Source organism: Trichechus manatus, unplaced genomic scaffold (assembly GCF_000243295.1).
Source record: "Trichechus manatus latirostris isolate Lorelei unplaced genomic scaffold, TriManLat1.0 scaffold00018, whole genome shotgun sequence".
NCBI lineage: Eukaryota > Metazoa > Chordata > Mammalia > Sirenia > Trichechidae > Trichechus > Trichechus manatus.
In genome coordinates, this window is record NW_004443954.1 from 9,319,581 (window position 1) to 9,340,849 (window position 21,269).

A 21,269-nucleotide genomic window follows, 5' to 3' on the forward strand; every position below is an offset into this window, starting at 1 on the left:
ACCAAAACCAAGCCAAACCTATGGCCGTCAAGCCAATTCTGATTCTGTGACCCTATAGGACAGAGTAGAACTGCCCCTTACAGGCTTTCCAAGGCTGCAATCTTTATGGAAGCAGCCTGCCACGTCTTTCTCCTGCTGACCTTTCATTTAGCAGCTGAGTATTTAACTGCTGCACCACCAGGGCTCCTTTTAGAAAGCACAGTCATATCCATTATATCATCTGATTCTTACGACCCTTTGAGATAACAAGTGCTATTATTAATTCAGTTTGATACATAAGGAAGCTGAGGCACAGTGTTGAAAAGACCTGACCACCATTGCACCATTGCAGTGAGTGCTCCAGTCAGTACCCTAAAACAAGTCTTCTGATTTATATTCTATTCTCTGGGTCTCAATAGTTTTAATAATTTCTGGATGATTCAGAAAGACTTTCCAATCTTACACTGTGCCAGGCTCATCAATAATCACATAAGGCATCATGAATAATATTATAGATGGTGAGACTTGGTTTAGATTTATAGTTACACGTTTTTTAAGTCAATGTGCTCTTTCTCAAAAAGCAAGGAAATTAAAAAAAAAAAAAAAACTATGAACATTTAACGATGAGCAAGCTACCCAAATAAAACATATTAATGTAAAAGAAAAACATCTTTTTAATGAAAAGGAAACATTATTGACCAAGTAGGTTTGAAGGGATATAGATAGATTTGATATGTCGTATTCTTCTTGGTTGACACAAAAAATGTCCTTATTCTTATAATTCTTGTACTTGAAGATTTGATAAGATGCTAATTTAATGAAAACACAAAAAAGGCAGTGAATTCTCTCTGGGTGCTGTACATTCTGAAAAATGGCAATGAGATTTTCACTATATAAATAGAAATTAGATGTTAATGTGTATAACTTTTAGCCAAAATAGTTACTAAGAAATGCCATTGGTCAATGCCATGAGAAATGCCAAAAACCCTTGGTCAGATGACTTGACTTGATTTCATCCCTGGTTGTTTTAGCTAGCTCATATTTATATAGAAACTGAACTTGAATTATAGTATTAAAAAGAAAATAATTAGTATCTGCAACAATCTGAGATACTTTCCTTTGGTATGGAATGAATGGAACTCTAATAAATATTTTGACATTTGATAGGATAGAAAGCAATAACAATTTTAAAAACTTTTGAAATACTTTAATAAGTTTTATATATTAGCTACGAGATAAACATGCTACACCCTTATTAGAAAATTTCAGTGGAATTACAGCTGAGGAATGGAGTCAGGAACTAAAATTTGTGATGCAAAGTATCAGAACCCAACTTCTTTCTACACAAATTGAAGTCAGTACAACTAGATTTTTTTTAATTTACTGACACCCCAGTTCCTTCCAAAAGCATTTGAAGCTTGTAAACTAAATAACATACTCACCTGACAAGGGGCATCCAATTCACAACTTCTTGATCTGAATAATCTTGAGAACAGTAATAAATTTAGAAATAAAATAGGGTCCATGCCAGAGTCACCAAATTAAAGTAGCTTTCCTTGGCAAGGATGCTACGTATCCATGAATCAAAGCAATTTAAACATTTGTTCAAGCTACAGTAGCACCACCGCCCCAAAACAAACAACAGATTTTGAATTGAGGACAATCTGTTCTCTATAAAAGCCAAATTATATCTATCCATCTCAGTCACACCTTTGTCAGGAGATTTCACTTCATGTAGAGAGATGTGCAAGTTCACACGCAGTGGCCATGAATATCACTGTGTGGATTCACGGTCCTATGAGCCGTGCATAGAAGAGTTGGCTATGCAGCCCCTCGAAACAAGAAAGGGAAGTTGGACTTCACTGGAGAATTTTCACAGAGAAGAAGAGAGAAAATGCTCCACCAGAATTTTCTAACCTTTTATTTAAGTTACACACTGCTTTGAAAAGCCAATGGTAACTATGAACGCTTTCCCTAGGAAAAACAGAAATATCCACCCACACAACAGTTTTGACAATTTCAAGGCATTCGTGGAACCCTTATGTCTCTGTCACCCCATCACCACTGACTCTTACAGTCATCAGCTGTGATTTGAGGCCCTTGGCCTTGCACCCTTTTATCGTTGGGGCCATTAAAACCCATCTGCTTTAGTCCTGTCCTAAGCTTTGTATCCAACATTTTCCTTAGCTCTAGCAGTTCAATATTAGGCCAGTCTTAATAACAAAAAAAGGAAGCTACATTTTTTGGGAATATTTATGATGTGCCAAGTGCTATAATGGAGCTCTGGTGGCGCAGTGGTTAAGAGCTTGGCTGCTAACCAAAAACGTCAGCAGTTAGAATCCAAAGCTGCTCCTTGGAAACCCTATGGGACTGTCCTACTCAGTCCTATAGGGTCGCTGTGAGTCGGAATCGACTCGAAGGCAGCAAGTTCAGTTTGTTTTTAAGTGCTATATTAAATTATTTTGTTGAATTCTCAAAAGAATCACACAAGGTAAGTGTTAACATTTTCTATATTTTACTGTTTAGAAAACTAATCCTGGATAGGTAAAGTAACTTCATTAGTATCATATAAAAAGCCTCAAGCCTGGACTGGAAAATAGATCCCCAACCTTACCTATTGATTTCTATTTTCCTAGCACCAAAACCCATACTTTGGTGTTCTGCAGGTACTCTAGTTTCCTGGGAGTGCAATCTTGATTTTTGACTTCTTTTTCTCTTAGGTCTTTCCATTAACTAGAGCCCTGCTGTCTACTGTCAATACTCTGCACCCCTGCTAGAACCTCCTCTTCATAATGAAGCCCCTGAAGCCCATCTATGGAAACCTAGGGACCCATGAGCCCCCCTAAAAGGCCAGATAAATCAACACTCAGCTTCAGGGTTGGCATAGAGATTAAATGTTTCCCTTTTCCTTAGGTTTACGAATTTAGTCCTTGAATTAAAAAAAAAAAAAAAATTATAGCTAGCTTAGTAAGTATATTCAGACACCATTGCTGTTCAGCAATTACCTTAACACTGGTGTTTTTTATATTGTATTATTTTCAAAGACTATTAGATAGGATTGTTGCTGAAACATCACACTATTCCCTCCCCTGAATACCCAAGTTGAAAATTGAGTTCTTGATGATTTCTTGTTCCACCTAACCTTCTCTTATTGTTCTAGCTGGTCTGTCCTTTATAATCTGTTCATTCATTCAGCTCATTTTTGTTCTTTTAGCAGGAAACTTTTATCTATTATTTTATTAATATCCCACGTTTGGTTTTCAAAGGTTTATAATTAGTTCCAGGGCTTACTTTTTTTTTGATCGTGTCTATGAGCAAGTAGTATAACTGCTCGAGCTCACCTACAAGTCTGAGATAGAATTCTGTTGTATTCCCTGTAGGACTGAGTTTAAGGCTGAACACAGAGCAAGGTTTTAGAATTGAGTTGAAATGGATGCATGCTTTATTAAATATCTGTTACTATTCTGGGAATTTTAAAAGCAGATTTCACTATTTTAGTTGGAGTCTAATTTTCCAGTGGCATACATGATAAAAAGTCACACGTGTAGTTTCACAAAGAATTGTTTTCTAAATAACTGGATGCAATGGAATCTCATTGAAGAACCCAGAAGTTTTTCAAAATTCATGCCAATGGAACAATTATTATAGGTCGTTTAGAATTCCATTTAAACTATTACTTCTAAATAAGAGAGTAGATAATACACACACAGCTGCTTAGATAATAGAGCAAACAAAAAAAATTACTGAAAAGGAAAACAAACATACATAACACTAGATTAGGTGGTTTACCTGATAAGTTACTCCAGCTACAGGAAGATCAACCACAAACAATTTGGTGACATTTTCTCAAATGGAAAAATCCATGAGACTTCTCACTTTATATCAGAAATGAACTATTGTATTGGAGCCTGCCTTTTCCATATTTCCAGGCTTCTTTCACTTCAGCTTTGCCCAGGAACATCTGGACAGTTTGCCCTAGTATCTACAGACTAATGGACTGAAATGACCAATCACTGCTTACGATGGGGGCTCTCTGCCCAGGGTCAGGGTACTCCAATGCGGTAACTGCCCAAAGTTGTTTAGTAAATTATTGCCAAGTTTCCAATATAACTATTTTACAGAATTGGTGATTTGTATCACCATTATGGAAGGCTGGCATAAAATTCAAAACTTTTTCTTGAGGCTGCATTAAATATTAATCCATATAATTTAGGCAGATTGGCTCTGTAATTAAGGAAAACAGCAGGAATCATAATTTGTGGGTTTAGGGGTGTTCTTCCAGTGAACGTGTGAAACTAAAAGTTCCAAAATTCTGACATCAGTAGGTGAATTTCTGCCGATTTGAGAATACTTGTCCACTCCCATAACATTACACTAACATTATAGCATAAATGTTATCACCTGTTTTACTTAAGTAATTATAAAGTTACAAACATCAATGTTTTGTTGTTCCTGTGATTTATTTTTATGATCTTAGAGCCAAAAGGAGGAAATAAATGAAGGAAAAACAGGGAAGTGGAGTGGTAGGGCCTGGGGAAATAATTTGTGAATAAATGACAGCTAAATAATTTATGTTTGCAAGAACTATTGGATTTTCCTCCTCTATCCATTGAGCGTTCTAGTCATTACATTTCCTCTAAAAGTCATACCTGATGTTCTTCCATTTAGTCAGATCAATATCAAATCATAATATAATATTATCCCCAATTATCTACACTCCTGGAGTCCTGATGGCGCAGTGGTTAAGAGCTCAGCTGCTAACCAAAAGGTTGGCAGTTCAAATCCACCAGCTGCTCCTTGGAAATCCTATGGGGCAGTTCTACTCTGTCTGATAGAGTCGCTATGAGTAGGAATCGACTCATGCCTAACCCTTCAGTCAAATCTATCAAAACAATGTTGACAAACTCCTTTGGATAAAACATTTCCATGTAGGGAGAAAGCAATTTTCTCCCCAAAGTAAGAATTTAGAAAATTGGGCATAGGTGAAGCAATCTGGGGTATTCCTGAAGATTAGAGATACTAGATTTTAGGTCCATATTATCAGTTCTATCTTCCACATTACACACAAACCAAAGGTTAGGGAGCCAAATAGCTTGCATGATAGATGAGAAAAATGCAGCTTACCAGCTCTAATGAGACAGACCAGGAGAAGACAGATTGGAAATAATAATCAAAACAGAAATAATAGGGGTAATGAAAATTAAAATTTACTAAGATCTTCTGAAATCTTGTCATCCATTAAATGTTTTACATGTTTTTAAATAATTTAATTCTTACATGAACCTTATAGCATAAGTGCTATGTTTATTCACAGTTTACAAAGATGTTGAAACTAAGGCTTAAACAACTAATTCAAGGACATATAACTTTCAAGTGGTAGAATTAGGACTTGACCTCAGAACCCTCTAACCTTGGAGCACGTGGTCATATTCAATATGCTGTTCTGTCTCCTAGTAGTGAAAGGAGTCTCTGGGTGGTACAAATGGTTAATGTACTTGGTTACTAAAGGACAAGTTGGGAGTTCGAGTCCACCCAGAGGCACCTTGGAAGAAACGCCTAGCAATCTACTTCAGAAAATCAGCCACTGAAAACCCTACGGCATACACATGTGCTCACCATGAGTCGGAGTTGATTTGATAGCAACTGGTTTTTACTGGGATAGTGGAAACTTTAATAATTGATAACTTGATAGCTATATCTACCTTATTCATGCAGCACCTCCTGCATGCCAGCCACTCCGTAGGCACTATGTTTATCTAAGTCTAAAGAAGGCACAATTCAATTTCAAGGATTTGTGGCTGAAACAGAGCAGACAGTAGCTATGCAAACAAAATGAGAATTAGAAACATACCATCAACAGGTAACATCAATTTGCACTAGGAGACCATATGAACCTGAACTGCAATCCTGCAGGTAGAACAGAGGAAGCTGAAAGGAGCGAGGAGGCCAGCATAACCATGGTGAAAAGCTCTAAAAGAAATATGACTAATGCCTCAGAGGACCAACTGTGAGCAACTCCGGAGTTCACTTTTTTTTTTAACCTCATGGAGAACCCTGGACAGTGGTTAAGAGCTCGGCTACTAACTAAAAGTTTGGCAGTTCAAATCCACCAGCAACTCCACGAAAACACTATGGGGCAGTTCAACTCTGTCTTATAGGGTCACTATGAACAGGAATCGACTTGACAGCAACTTTTTTTTTTTAATGTTAAAAAATAAAGTAAAACCAGAGGAATCATTTTCCAATAGAAGACTCAAAGCTAATGGGCTCACTCCTAGAAGGTTTTATAAGAATACTGACCATTAAAAGAGATTGTAAATTCCATCTAAAAATCATTGATTACCTAATGCGTGCCAGGGATATGTGCTAGGCATTGAAGAAAGACAGGAAAATAGAAAGAAGAAAATGGAAAAAGCAGAAGAATAAAAACACATAATAACAGAAGTAAATGCCTTCATAGAAGATAAGTGTTGTGGAAGATTGGACAGAGAGCATTAAGATAGGAGAGTTGTCAAAAGACAGTCAACCAAGAGTTAGCACAAACGTCTTGACAATGATGGATTTATCAAGGTCTAAGGCTGGCCTGAGAAGAATGACTGAGCCTTCTAGGGTTAGTTACTTGATGATGGCACCATCTCCAAATTATCAAATTTGGGGTGCCGACTTTTGCTAGCTAAAGTCTCAAGGACTGAAAGTTTAAGTCAGAATACTAATTTTTATTTTGTCTTGAATATTTTAAATGCCGAGAAAATAAGATATTTACATTCCTGATTATCAAGCTTTTTCCCTGCTGAAACACTGTACTGGAGGCCAAGTTAATGGTATGTTGTAAGTCGGATTGTGGAATCTGTGTAGAGGAAGTTATTCCTTTGATTTGAACCTTTGGTGTGATCAGACTTGGTCTGCTGCATCCCATATGCATCACAGGAGAAGAAAGCCAGACTTTGCCCACGCTTGTCAAGGAGACTCTCCATTCATCGGTGCTGAGACCTGCACACTGTCTGAGATCTGCTGAGATCTGCTCATTGTCTCACTCAAAGATGCTAACCACCCTCAGCTTGAGAGAGTCTCTCTAAAACTATGCTGACGCTCTCCATAAGGTTACAGTCAAGTGCTCGTTCAGTAGTTTTTTTACCTCATCAGACTCTATATTTTTTATAACAAGTATTTTGTAATACCCCCTTTATTATCATGAAATGCATAGAAAATAATGCCCAACTGCACCCATATTTTTAAGTCAATATTATATCCTAAATCTATTAAAGGAATTTGATTTTATGATATACATTTCAACATATAAATTCTCAGGCAGCACTACTGTAGAAGATATAATGAAGTAGTCAGATGTTTGCATGAATAGGAGAATTACTAGGAATATTACACAAATGCAGACTGATGCTAGTGGCTTTGTTTGTTTTTGTGGGTTTTTTTGGCAACCCAAATATTCTAAGTGGCATTAGGACTGGGGCTTTCTTTCTCGCAATGGTGAAGTGAGCAATTCTTGAGAAAAAAAATTCAATCCTCTCTCAATTTACATGGTAATGACATTCCTGGAAAATTCAGAATTTATTTAAAATTAAAATGTTCAAAAATATTTTGAGTTTATATGTTACATTGAGTTGGGTTCTAGGCTCATCTAATTATAAACAGGTTTTCATCTACATTTATGCCCATATGGACACTAGCAAGTTACCTCCAAGACAATAAAATTATTTGTTTTGTCCCACATATTGAAGGTGACTAGCATCCCTAGTACCTACCCACTATACCAGCAGTATAGTCAGTATATAGTCAGTTCCGCTATAATGTGACATGTTGTAGTTATTAGCTGTCACCCAATCACACCCCACCCCCACGGGGACACCCCAGGCTCAAAAGAACAAAGCTGCCTGGTCCACGCCATCCCCATGATCAGTTGCAGATCCAACCTTTGTAATCCACAGGGTTTTCATTGGCTGATTTTCAAAAGTAGATCACCAGGCCTTTATTCCTAGTTCATCTTATTTTGGAAGCTCTGCTGAGACCTGTTCAGCATCATAACAACACACAAGCCTCCAGTGACAGATGAGTGGTGGCTCTGCAAGAGGTACATTGGCCAGAATTGAACTAGGTCCTCGCATGGAAGGTGAGATTATGTACTTCTAAAAATCACCCTACTAGGCAAATTTGTACAATAAAAACCACAGGACTCTTGTGGAAAACGAGATTAGAAGCACAACACTTAAATGTGTCCATTATACATTAAGAAAAAAAAAAAAGGAACCTAATTGTCCTAGTCTGGGCTCTCTAGAGAAGCAAAACCAGTGAAGTGCATATATAAATATATATAGAGAGAGATTTCCTTTAAGGAAATGGCTCACTCAATTGTGCAGGCTGGCAAGTCCCAAATCCGTGGGTCAGGCAGCAGGCTGAAGGCATCTACTGTCTCATGCGGTTGTAGGGACTGACTAACCCAAAATGTACAGGTCAGGCGGTAGGCTGAAGGCTTCTGCTGACTCACGTCCCAAAAACTTGAGGTCAGGTGATGAAAAGCATGCAGGATAGAGAGAGAGAGTTTTGCCAGGACATCCATTTATATACTGGAGGCAGACCCCACCCCCAAGAAAGGTTTCCTTTCAACTGATTGGCTGCTCAAATTAGATCACAAAAAGGATGATGATTACAGAGTGTCAGCCAAACCACTGAGAATCAGTCTAGCCAAGCTGCCACGTCACATTAACCACCACACTAAGAAAAACAGCAGCATGTTTTAAGCATGTTAAATGGTTAAAAAATGCATAAATACTAGAATAAATATAGCACTTTACCTTGCAAAAGAACTGGAGAGTTTGCTTGTGGAAGTCCACTTCAGAAAGCTGTGGCTTGTAAGTCATTGTGAAGTGGAGGAAAGAGGGTTATCTGAAATCAGTGGAAAGTTGTAAAACCAGATGTGGATGGGCATGGCTTCTTGAACTTTCAGTGATCTTTTCTGCAGCCTGAAATCCTGAGACAAGTTTTTCTGCCTTTGAGATGTAGGTCCCTTGGGACATGTGTTTATAATAGATACCTATTTCATCAAAATTGAAAACTTGATCCAATATATTACCTTCTTCTTCAATTAACTTCTGTGTTATTGCTGGCAATTATTTTACAGCTCTCTCATCTCCATTGCTGGTTTCCTCTGGCAGCTGAAGACTTTGAAAAGTATAATGATGTTTGACCCACTAAGCCAGACACTATTAGCCACTCAGGAGCATTAAAAGTATTTGGAATCCAGATTTCCTGGAGCCATGGAGGCTGGATAGACCCCTGAAACTGTTGCCCTGAGGTACTCTTTAAACCTTAAACATTAAACCAAGACTATCCCCTGAAGTCTTCTCAAAACTAAACAATAGTTCAGCTTACCTAGTAAAGAATGCATGCCGTAACCATTGAACTCTTTTACGATCCATCTATATGGGATCAAATTGACAATAGCAACTGGAAAAATTTAGAAAGGAAATTTAGGGGGCAGTCAGTTTATGTTAATAGAGGAGGAACAACTCAGAAAAGGAGGGTGAGAATGGTTGCAGAATTCCAAGAATATAATCAATGTCACTGAATTGTACATGTAGAAACTATTGAATTGGTGTATGTTCTGCTGTTTATATTCTCAACAAAAATAACGTGAATTATAAAAAACAAACAACAAAAAAAGTATTCATTGATTTCGTTTAAGATCTTTGTATATAGAAAGTGCTTTTTTTTTGCAACTTCTGTATTTTGAATCAGGACGCTTAAACAGATTTGGGGTATTGAACAAGTGGCTTTTTATATAAGAAAGTTCACAAATGAAAAAGAAGAGCAAAACCAACTTGCAGGATAACATGTACAGTAAACTGAGGTAGGTGGCAGACATTTGAAGTGTGTGTGTGTTATTTTATGTATTCCTACGCATCTAGGTTCAGTCAGTGCAATTTCTACATTCACCTTTGTATTTCTTAGAGATGAAATCTTGCAAAAGCAAATACAAAATTCGCCTTATGTTCAAAGCATTCCTTAATATATCAATTGCCTTGGGACAATTTCATGGTTTCAAAAACAAGCATTATAGCAGAAGTGACTATACCTTCAATCATTGCTATAACCAAACAACACCCCTCTGGGTGAGAGAACCACTGTTATAGTTCTCCCCAATTCTGTTTGGGGAAATGTTATATCTAGAGTGTCTTCGGTCTGTTGCTCTCATCTATTAGTTTAACTCTCAAAATACTCTTTTAACTCACTTTCAGACCTTAACTCATTTGTGAAGGATCAGAGAAACCTAAATAATAGAGATGAGATGAGTTAGGAAAGAGGAGTAATTGTTCTCCAAGCAACTGGAGAAAAGGCTGAGGGGCTGATTTTATGGAACAAACAGTAGAAAGCAGTTCATTTTGCTAGAATGTGAGGTGTATTGTGGGAGTGGCAGGAAAGAACTTGTGAAATTCTTTGCCATGATAACAAGTTTGGAATTTATTCTGGGTGAGAGCCAACCTGCAAAGATGTGTAAGCACAGGGGCAGCAGGCTGGATATGAACTAGGAGTATTTGTGGGGACAGACTGAGTGAAGGCAAAACGGACCCCTCCTGGAGAGCTGGTGGGATGGTAGCCTCCAATCTGTGAACATCTAGGGGGTCTCAAAAACGCAAAGGATAAATTTGAGGTAAGGCGGGCATTTGTTTATGAAAAAAATATAAGAAACAATAATCACTACCCCTTGTTAAGTAGCTATGATATACCAGGCAGCCGCCTGTGCCCTTCCAGCATTTAGATGTTTAAGTCCTCATAGCATCCATATGAGTTTGATCTAATTTGATCATATTTTTATCCCTGTTTTACACGTTAAGAGGTTGAGGCACAGTTTGATCAATTTGCCAGAAATGACACAGATAAGAAGTGGTAGATCAAGAATTGAACTCCTGCTCTGTGACTCCCAGAGTTTTCTCCTTAGTCAATACTGTATGCGCCTTTGTTCAGTTTCAAAAGTCTATGTTCTAGAAGGAGGAGGTCTACATAACTTGGGTCACCATATGTCCTGAACTACCCAATGTTATCCCAGTGGAAGAGGCTGCATAGGTCCGGCTCTCTATTATTACTCCCCATTGCTAACCCCCACATTGTCTCATGATCTTGTTTTTCCCTCCCATTCCAGTCTCTATAAAAAGTTTAAGATTAACCAGTGTTCCTCCTTGGAGGGTGGAAAACAAGTGATAATGATCTAGGAATGACAAACCAAACAAAGCAGCCATTGGGACAAGAAAACCAGGATGTTGCCAGATAACCCCCAAGAAAAGATTAACTCATCTGGGACGTGACCACCTCAAGGGGAAACTAACACAAACTTCTAAGACCCATAATCCTGGCCCTATAAAAGCCTTCAGCCAATCTCCAGTGGGGGAGATGGGTTTTTGAAGGAATCTATTCCCCTCTGTCTCCTAGATATCGATATAGAATAAAACTCTTGCTGCTCACCTCACCCCTGTCTCAGAATTAGCTATTGCGACAGGCGGCTCTAATCCGCATTATTGCAGTAACGCCAGTTTCTGCCAATTCTCCCAATACAATTATTAATAGTGTACTTTTCCACTCTCAAAATTGTCCAGTTTGGTGAGAACAAAGCAAATGGAGTTAAACTCTTACAAATTTCTTGAATTGTTCAGAAAGTGGTAAAAATATTTACTTAAGGTACAATGTGATAGGCCAAAAATGTGTACTGAAATGTAGTAATGAGGATAACCACTGAAAACTACAAGAATATAGAACGAAAAAGTTAATGGAAGAGGAAAAAAACACAGTAATAAAAATACTTGATTATTCCCGAAGAAGTCAGGGAAGGGGAAAAAAAGAACATTAAATAAAGAACAGATGGGACAAGTAGAAAGCAAATAGCAAGATAATAGAATTAAATCAACTATATCAGTAATTAATTTAAATGCAAATAGACTACACACTCGAATTAAAACAAAAAAAAATTACTACAATGGATAATATTAAAAAGACCCAACTAAACACCTTAAATAATTTAACTATAAAGACACAGATCAGTTAAAAGTAAACACCACACAACCCAGAACTAAAACCATTCCCGAGGCCAACTCTTCAGACAAAGATTAGACTGGACTGTGGGACATAAAATGATAATCGTGAGGAGTGTGCTTCTTATCTCAAGCAGACAAACATGAGACTAAATGGGCAGCTCCTGTCCAGAGGTGAGATGGGAAGGCAGAGAGGGTAAGGAGCTGGTTGAATGGACATGGGAAATCTGGGGTGGAAAGGAGTGTGCTGTCACAGTATAGGGAGAGCAATTAGGGTCACATAACAATGTATGTATAAATTTTTGTATGAGAAACTAACTTGAAATGTAAACTTTCGCTTAAACTACAACAATAAAAAATACCGGCACACTAATAGAAAAATGAGACCAACAGAACATAATAGTCACTGCAGAAAGAGGCAGTTGCACACATACATACATATATGGTCACCTGATTTATGAAATGTTCCCACAGTGATTCCAATATGAGCCAGAAACTGGGGAATCATCTAAAAATTTGTAAATTTTGCAACTTTTCCATGGTTTCCTCCTTCTGTGATCTCTTTTTGTTTCCTCTGATCATTAGCGGTAAATTCTCACAGCAAACATACACACTTGCCTTTGGGGGATCAAAAAGATTTGCGAAAATGGGAGATATTTCTCCACACTCAAATTAAATACACGTATGTATTTATATTTTACTTACATGAATTTGTAGACATTTGTCATTCAGAACTATCAGGTACAGAGATAAATATGAGGAGACATCAGCACTTAAAGAGTTCAGGAAGCATGGAATGGATGAGCTCACCATAGAAAAAAAGATCACAAAGACGCATCTGAGGAGAGACTCAGGTTTAGAACTTTTAGAAATACTAACATTAGAAGCATAGGATAGAAAAGTAGTGCCAGCAAAGCAGATGGAGAAAAATGGCCAGAAAGATAGAAATCTACAGCCTCTTGTAGATTTCCGGAATTTTGCATTAGGTATTGGAACCAAAACCCAAAGCCTTTCTCTCTCGAAGTGTGAAGCGTCTTGCTTTGTCCTTGACCTCCCAAGTAAAGGGAGGTAGAAATGAGTAAGGACTGAATTTCAACATTCCTAGATTCCTTTCCTGGAATCGCTGGGTGGTGCAAACAGTTAATTCACTCAACTGCTAGCCTGAAGTCTGGTGGCTTCAGTCCACGCAGAAGTGCCTCCAAAGAAAGGCCTGGTGATCTTCATGTGAAAAACCAGCCATCGAAAATCCAGTGGAGAACCGCGCTACTCTGACACACATGCGGTCGCCAGGAGTCGGAACACAGTCCCCGGTAACCGCTTTTTTTTAAACTCCTTTGCTAAATATAACAAGGAGTTGTTGTCTCTCTCTGGTTTCCAACAAAGGATGGCTGAGGCAGTTGAGGGTTATATGTGGAATGAGAAAATAATGGCAGCAAATGAAAGATTTATTTTTTAAGAAAGTGGGTGTGAAAAAAATGGGTAGAGGTAGAATAGAGCAGGAGCTTGAGAGGAAGGTGAAGTCAAAGAAGACTTGTTTTAGAAACCTAAAGGCTGATATCTTTCTAGACAAAGGGGATGGACTCCACAGAGGGAAAATTTGGAGGTTATGAGAGTAGGGGCATGAACGGATTGTTTAAAGTGCAAGAAGGCGGTAAATGAGATGGGATCAATCAAATGGGAAAGTACCAAAGGAGCGAAGGGGAAACAAGATGACTCAGCATATTCACAAGAGCCGAGAACAAGCATGAAAGGGTCCAGGTCTCTGTCAAGAGGGAGGCCCCTGGGCTTTCTGTGAGTATCGATGTGTGAGAAAAGGAATTCGAGGAAATGGTAGTATTCTGAAAAACAACACTGAGAAGAGAGAGAGTTTACTAGAAATAAATAGATTTCCATTTAACCCTGAAGGCCACTTTGAATATAGAGCCAATAAATCTTCAGACTCAAGTCTCTGATAATAAGCCAAATCCAAAAAATGTTACAGTAACGAAAAAATTAAGGATGCAAATTTAAATTAAGCCATGATGAAAAAAATTTTTGCTGAAATTCTGAAAGTGGAAACTCAGGCGTATAACTGATACAGAGGCAGTTATGCTGAATACGGCATTGCTGAAACATTTTACAATTCAAATGCATAAACATTTCTGATTACATCTTCTCACAGTGTGACTTAACTATTCTTAGTGAAATTCTTCACACGCAGAAACATAAAACAATGAGCTTTGACTCAATCCAGTATTATAGCAATCACATCATTAAACATAGAAAATAATCTTTAGTTCCTCAATAATAAGGAATTTATGCTTTCATGGAGATAAAATAATTTTTTGGGTTTGCATCCAATTTTCCATCATTTGTTTTACAAATAAGAAAAGACAACTGGATTCTATTCCAGAAAAATATTTCGGTCCCAACTGCATTTTAAAATCTTTCAGTAAAAGACATTAAAAATTTCATAGCTTGTAAATAGAAGCTGCTAAAATTTATCCCACATAACATATATTAATTAAATTTTCACAGTCACCCAGATTTTTGTGCTGTCGAAGAGAAAAATAGTCTCATATTTTCTAGAAGCTTTATATTCCTCAATTCAACTGAAAAATTAGAAGTATATAATTCTTCTTCTGCCAGCTTCAGATATGTTCCACACGAAGCAATAACCAAGAGAAGCAGTTGCTGTTGAGCTGACTTAGACTCCTGGTGAGCCCATGCATGTCAGCATAGAACTGTGCTCCTTACGGTTTTCCATGGTTAATTTTTTGGAAATAGATCGCTAGGACTTTCTTCTGAGGTGCCTCTGGGTGGACCCAAACTGCCAACTTTTCAGTTAGCAGCCAAGAACGTAATCATGACAAACATCTTCATCTCAGATATTGTTGGTCCCCCTGTGTGTCCATGTCTGAAAACTCTGCCCCACTATCAGCAAAACTGGGGCTTGATACCAAAAATTGACCTCGACCCAGGCTTTCTGCCATAAAAATACCAAAGACTCTCATTCCAAAGCATTTAAGAATACTGTTGCTTTTTGTGTTTGAAAATGGCTATTGACAGCAAGGCCAAAAGAACAGCTATAAGCACTATTTGTACTTAGAGCTGCTCTTTTGATTTGTGGCTCTCAGTACTTAGGAACTGTATTTTGATTTGTGGTTATCTTTTGATCTGTGGCTGTCAATAGAGCTATTTCTATTTGTAATACGTCTACTTCTCGGTGCTGAGCAAAGGACACTCATTTCTGACTCCACCGAAAATGGTTTAGAATTATCTCTCTGAAAGTGTTTTCCGGGACCTCAGAGCCGCACTGCATTAATTTCTTAATCTCCCTACGATTCAGCTTCATCTATAAAATGGTACAATAATGCTAATTTTGCATAAAATTGTGAAGATTAAATCAGTTACTGTATCTAAAATGCCTACTGCACATCAGAACTTGGCAGGTAGAAGAGGATCAGTTAAAAAGCATGTGATGTTATTAGTTAAAGACTGTGTTAGGTATGTCCGTATGGCGAGTCCAACTCTCCACTTCTAACTCGTTTTCTCTGTCCAACTCGGATTGAAGCAGATTCACCAGGTAGATAACGCTTAACATTCCCTTGGATGAGGCTCAGTTTCCTCACTATCCAGGTTTAATCTCATATTCAGGTTTAACCTCAAAAGTAACCTAGTGGTCTTAATCAGCTAGACTTTACCTGAGACCTTCTCCCCTGTTGCTGGGAACGAGGCAGCAGGAACAAGGGACTTGTCTTTGGATTTGAAGCCTAAACTGATCATGCTTCCAATTTTATGTCTCAGGAATGCCTCGAGTTCCACTCCCTCTGTCTCGGTTTCCTTTTAGGATCCCACTCCTTCCTGATGTGAACACCTAGAATCCTGTTCCTGTGTTAAAAAAACAAGGAGCTGTTTTATATATAAGTAAAATGAAATTCCAAAACAAAACAAATATTTACCAGCAGTAATAGGAAAGGCCTTGTTTCACAGCAGAAAATTCAGAAGCACAATCAAACAAACAAAAAACTCATAGCGACTCACAACAACCCTATAGGACAAAGTAGAACCGCCCCATAGGGTTTCCGAGGCTGTAATATCTACAGAAGCAGGCTGCCACATCTTTCTCCCACAGAGTAGCTGGTGGATCCGAACAGTTGATCTTTCAGTTAGCAGCCGAGCTCTTAACCAGTGCTCTCAGGAATGGCTGGATTAGTGGAATTAGTGTCCAGAGCACATGATTCTGTTGGAAGCTACAGGAGATGCTAAATGAGCAAAACAATTCTGATCATTCAAGGACTTACTGTCTAATACAGTTGATAAGACCCATGCACGCATACCTTCAAGACAAGAGCATATGAGAGCACCATGAAGAAGTCTCAAAGGCAAACCCGTAGGAGTTTTGAAGAGGGGAAAACTAGAGGGCGTTAGCAGAGTTTCATGGGGATTGTGTCATGGGAGATGAATAGAATTACGTTAGATGGAGAGGATAGGAAGCACATATGAACAGGGGTGAGGTAGGGAAAGTATAAAGCTATCCGCCAAATAGCAGTTGAATTTCACCAGAGCATAGAACATCTATAGGGCAACAGTGGGAAGTAAACCAAAGTAGAGCTAGTTGAAGATTAGAGAATGGAGGCCTTGAATGTCAACATAAATTTTGATTAATTCAAAAGGCAATGAAGAACCCATACATTTTTTTTTAGTTAGAGACCGACAAGTGACCCTATGCACTTTAGGAAGATCATTTTGATAGTGATGTGTTGGTAAAAGGAAAATGTCTCCAAACTGGAAATTTCAATAATTCAGACAGGAACATTACACATGAAGGAAGAGAGGAGACGGGAAAGATATGACTGAGAATCTACCAGGTATCTAGATGAGATATAGCTGCAAGCTTTTGAATCTTGCTGACTGGGAGAAAGGTGATACTATTTATAGAAACTAGAAAATGAAGAAAGTAGCTGCCATTTCTGTGAGAGAGGTAGGAATATGTATCTATTTTTATGCCCCTGGAGTTTGATTTGATAAAGAGACAAGTAAAAGAAGCAAGTGGAACTGAAGACCAGGGAAGAATCACCTGGAAACTGATTTGCAAGTTTTTTCTTAGGCAAAAGTTAAAATCATATACATGACAAGGGTATTGATAAAATAATATTAAAAAAGAGGGTATTCCACAGGGTCATATCACATAGAGATCACAAAAAAGACTGAGAAAGTCTGTGGGCGTAGGAATCAGAAGGGTGTTGGTCATCTCAGAAAGAAGGAACCAGATTGCCATGGCAGCGTAGGACCCTCTCTTAGGACCTTAAATTAGGCGCCATTTTGTTCTATTGGTAGCCCCATACTCTGCACCCAACCTTCCCGGAAGGTCATGGTATTCCTCACAATTTGGTCCCCAACTCAAAAAAATGCAGAGCATTTTACAAACTGAATAACAGGAATCAATAGTTGCTCTTCACTTTCTTGCTAAGGACAAAAAGCGTAAGAAAGAGAGCACATCACCACAGGTCATCCAGACTGAGAGAGAATGATACCATGTTAGACTGAATCAGCAAAATGAACACCCTCCACACAACAATGCCATGAATAAAACAAAGCAGTTGCAGAAAAAGTTCTACTTAGGTTATATCTTTACAATACCAAATACGAAAAACAAATAGCGTTTCTTTTGGTTAGAACTTAGGGGTAAAATCTATTGTATAAATTTAACCATGATATTTAAAATAAACTAAAATTACTATGTGCATATAGACACTGACCTAACCCATTTTCCAGCCAAGAGTGTCTAACAAAAGTCTTAGTCACGTTACCTTAACTTCAGTTAAGCGCCACGTCAGCAAATGGAAATCTAGCTAGTTTCTATTTCCTGTAAATGCCTGGTCTTCCCAGGAGTGGAAACTCAAGTCAATCAATTGACTCACCCAAAAACGGAAATATAAGGTAGCCAATTAGGACTTTCCTGCTCAGTTTAAGCTAGTTCAAAATTTCCCCTTAACCCAAATTAGGAAAGAAAATGCCTGCCAGCCGATCTGAAATTTGCCCAGCAGAGCTTTCTTGTTCCTGTGCGTCCGTGTCCATAAAAAATTTTCTGCTTTGCAGTGCTTTAGAGCTCTTTGCTGACTTCCAGACCAGACACCCTCAATTCACGAATTACAAATAAAGCTTAAGAGTTTGTACAGATTCAGGCTTGTGGAAATTTTACTTTTAACAAAAGCCATTTTGTGAACCAATTAAATTTGTAATGTCTTAATAGAGAAAATCACCTTTTAAAAACAAACACTCAAAAACGTACAAACACACCTTCCAGTCTTCTAAATTCTTACTAGATTTAGAATTGAGTAGAAATCTACAGCTAGAATATGTAAACCACTGTATGTAGCATTACCAAATATTTTTTAATAAAGTTGACATTCTCTTTCTAAATCTGAATATTTTATATATTTTTTTTGAGAAAAGATGAACTATTTTCAGAAGATGCACTCTTCTGAAAAATAAACTTCTCTTTGCATATCACAGAAGATAAAAAATCAGAGATTTTTTTGCAGAGCATTTCTAACAACAAATATTTACGTATTTTATAGGTTAAAAGAACTTTCATATAAACTCTCATTTGATCCTTATATTAACCCTATGTACCAGTTTCTATTTCTGGATCCTTCTAAGGGTGAAAAAACTAAGACTCAAAGACTCACATTTACAAAGCTGCAAAATACAGAGTTGGGATTTGGATTGAGGTATTTCCACGATATCTAGTGCTCTTCAGGTTAAATTACTATTATTTATGATAGAGATTATTCGCTACATCCCAATTCTGTGTTATGCGACAGACACCAATTAATGTATACTTCACTTTGCAAAATGGACGGAAATGCACTTAAAGTTACAGATATCTTGATAATGAATCAGACACCATCTTTCTGTCATCAAATTTGAAGAGACAGACCCCAATTCTTAATTGTGAACCATGAAGGAAAATATTTTTGCTGTTATTGTTTAGCATACTGCAGTTTAGGATTATAAACCCATGCTACATGAAGCAGTAGTTCAGCTTTTCTGTAAGCTTTAACTGTAACATGATGTGATAGAGGATAAAAGTGACGTGTATATAAAGGAACAAAAGAATATAGGTGCAGAAACAGAACATTCCATATGGGGAAGGGAGGGAAGAACATTCAGAGAACACTGTGGAATAGCTTCACCCACACGTCCCCAGGTAAATAAACCAATAAAACCATCTCTGCTGCAAACAACAGGGCCAAATCAAAAGATGCCTACTCCTCTCTTTGCTCTAACCTTTCAGAAGGCAAAAATAAATTAAAAACAAACAAACAAAAAACAGCTATGCTGCTTCCAAAGTTTTTTTCCAACAACCCTGAGAAACATAAAATTTTACGTAAAATAGTATTCACAAAGTGTATTAACTGGAAAGGACCTGGGCCTAAGGAAACTAAACCTTCCCAACAGCATTCTTCATGAAATTCCATGTCACCACCCTTGGAAAGGAACAAGGAGCCAAAAACCTCTCCACTTTAAAGTCATTGCTGTTTCGGCTACCCTGGCTAGCTCCTGCTGGAGCAGAATTTGGTGTCACTTGTTTGCTTATGGCCAAGAGTAATCAGAGTTCAACCCAAACCACTGTACACATTTTTTTCTTTCTTTCTTCTACTTTTTTCCTTTCAGGCAGGAAACGTGAAGTATCCCAGAGTTCAAAAGGTCTAGTAAAAATAGGCAGAATTAGATGGTGGCATCCCCACTTCCTCAATGCAAAAAAAGGGTTCTCTTCTGTACGCTGTAGTTACACTGAAACCAAATGGAAATCTAAAATGGCCAGGACTGCACTCTCCAACTATCCTTAGAGGGTCTGCAGCACGGTTCTGAGACACAGAAATTATTTTCTTGTCTCTTCAGAAGTGAGGGGAATGAAAACTGGCCTGGGTTCAGTGCCCACAGCATTTACACCACCTCAATGGACATGCAGCTATCAAAGCGTCATTTGCAAACAACATAACCATCCAAGGAAATGCCAGTACAACTTCAGATGGTGCCTCTGGTCTACTGCATCCCTCCCTTTCCTGAGGAACAGCCAGCTCACCAAGCTACTCTCCTAAGTAACCTGGAATTTAGATTTCACTTCCTATAAAGCAAAAATTGTTCTTTGACTTAAATCAGCACTACAAATCCAAAACCAAATTATATCTGATAAACTATAGTAAGTGAGACAAGGATGGAAATGGTTAAATCTAAGTGTGTAAAGGATTATATAGGTTAGAAAAGAATCAGGAATGGAGCTCATTGAGCAGAGAAATCTTTGGGAGTTTAAATGGGGGCAAAAGTCTACAAAAAGTACATGGAAGTGAATCTATTTCTCGGGGAAAAGGCCACGGTGAGAGTTGAGGAGAAAAAATGTCAATCGTGAAAACATCAGAAATGAGGAAAGGCTCCTTGTAGTACTTTAGAGTATGGGAGAGCTACAGCTGAACTCAGTTAAGAAACTGCATGGCCTATGGGTTTCAGAGGTTGGGAATCAGAGCCCATTGTAATATGGGCAGAAAACAGGAATGTTGAAAAAGCTGAATAGAAAATTGGCCCTCATCGTCAGGCACCCCACATGATGTTACAGCGAATTGAAAAACCAAAAAGTAACGGCAAGGGAAAGGGGAACAAGGGAAATACACACTTTTCTAAGTTCATATTAAATTGTGTATTTTGCTGATTGTTCTTCTTTCTAGAGTTCTATGCTCATGCGGCATGATCACTACCTGGTCATAGCCCAATATGATAAAATTTGGAATCTTGACTTTTTTGCCCGAAACAAGAAGGAGAGTAGTAGGCAAAACATTTAGAAGGCAAAAGGTGTTCTTCAGTATATTCCCTAATTGTTAAAGGTTTCATTAAGAATTATAAAAAAATAGGACTTCCAGCAAAATGGCACGCTAGGCAGAAGCACCACGCCTTCCCTCCACAGCAAACATCCGAAAAACTAAGCCAAACAGAGAAAACAGCAATCCTGAAACCCTAAAACATCAAATGAAGAGATAAAGAATTCAACCAAGCACCAAATGGAGTGAGAAAACTGACAGAGAATGGAGACAGAGGAGAGATTCATGCAGAGGTCCCCTATCAGCTAACGCAGCGCAGATCCACCATCGTGGACACCTATCGGAGACCAGCAAATAGGGGGTACAAGAAAGCAGCTTCACTGAGCTTCCAGCGGGAGACAAAACAACCGGTAATTCGCGATATATGCTTTCCCACCCCCCACCCTTCTTCACC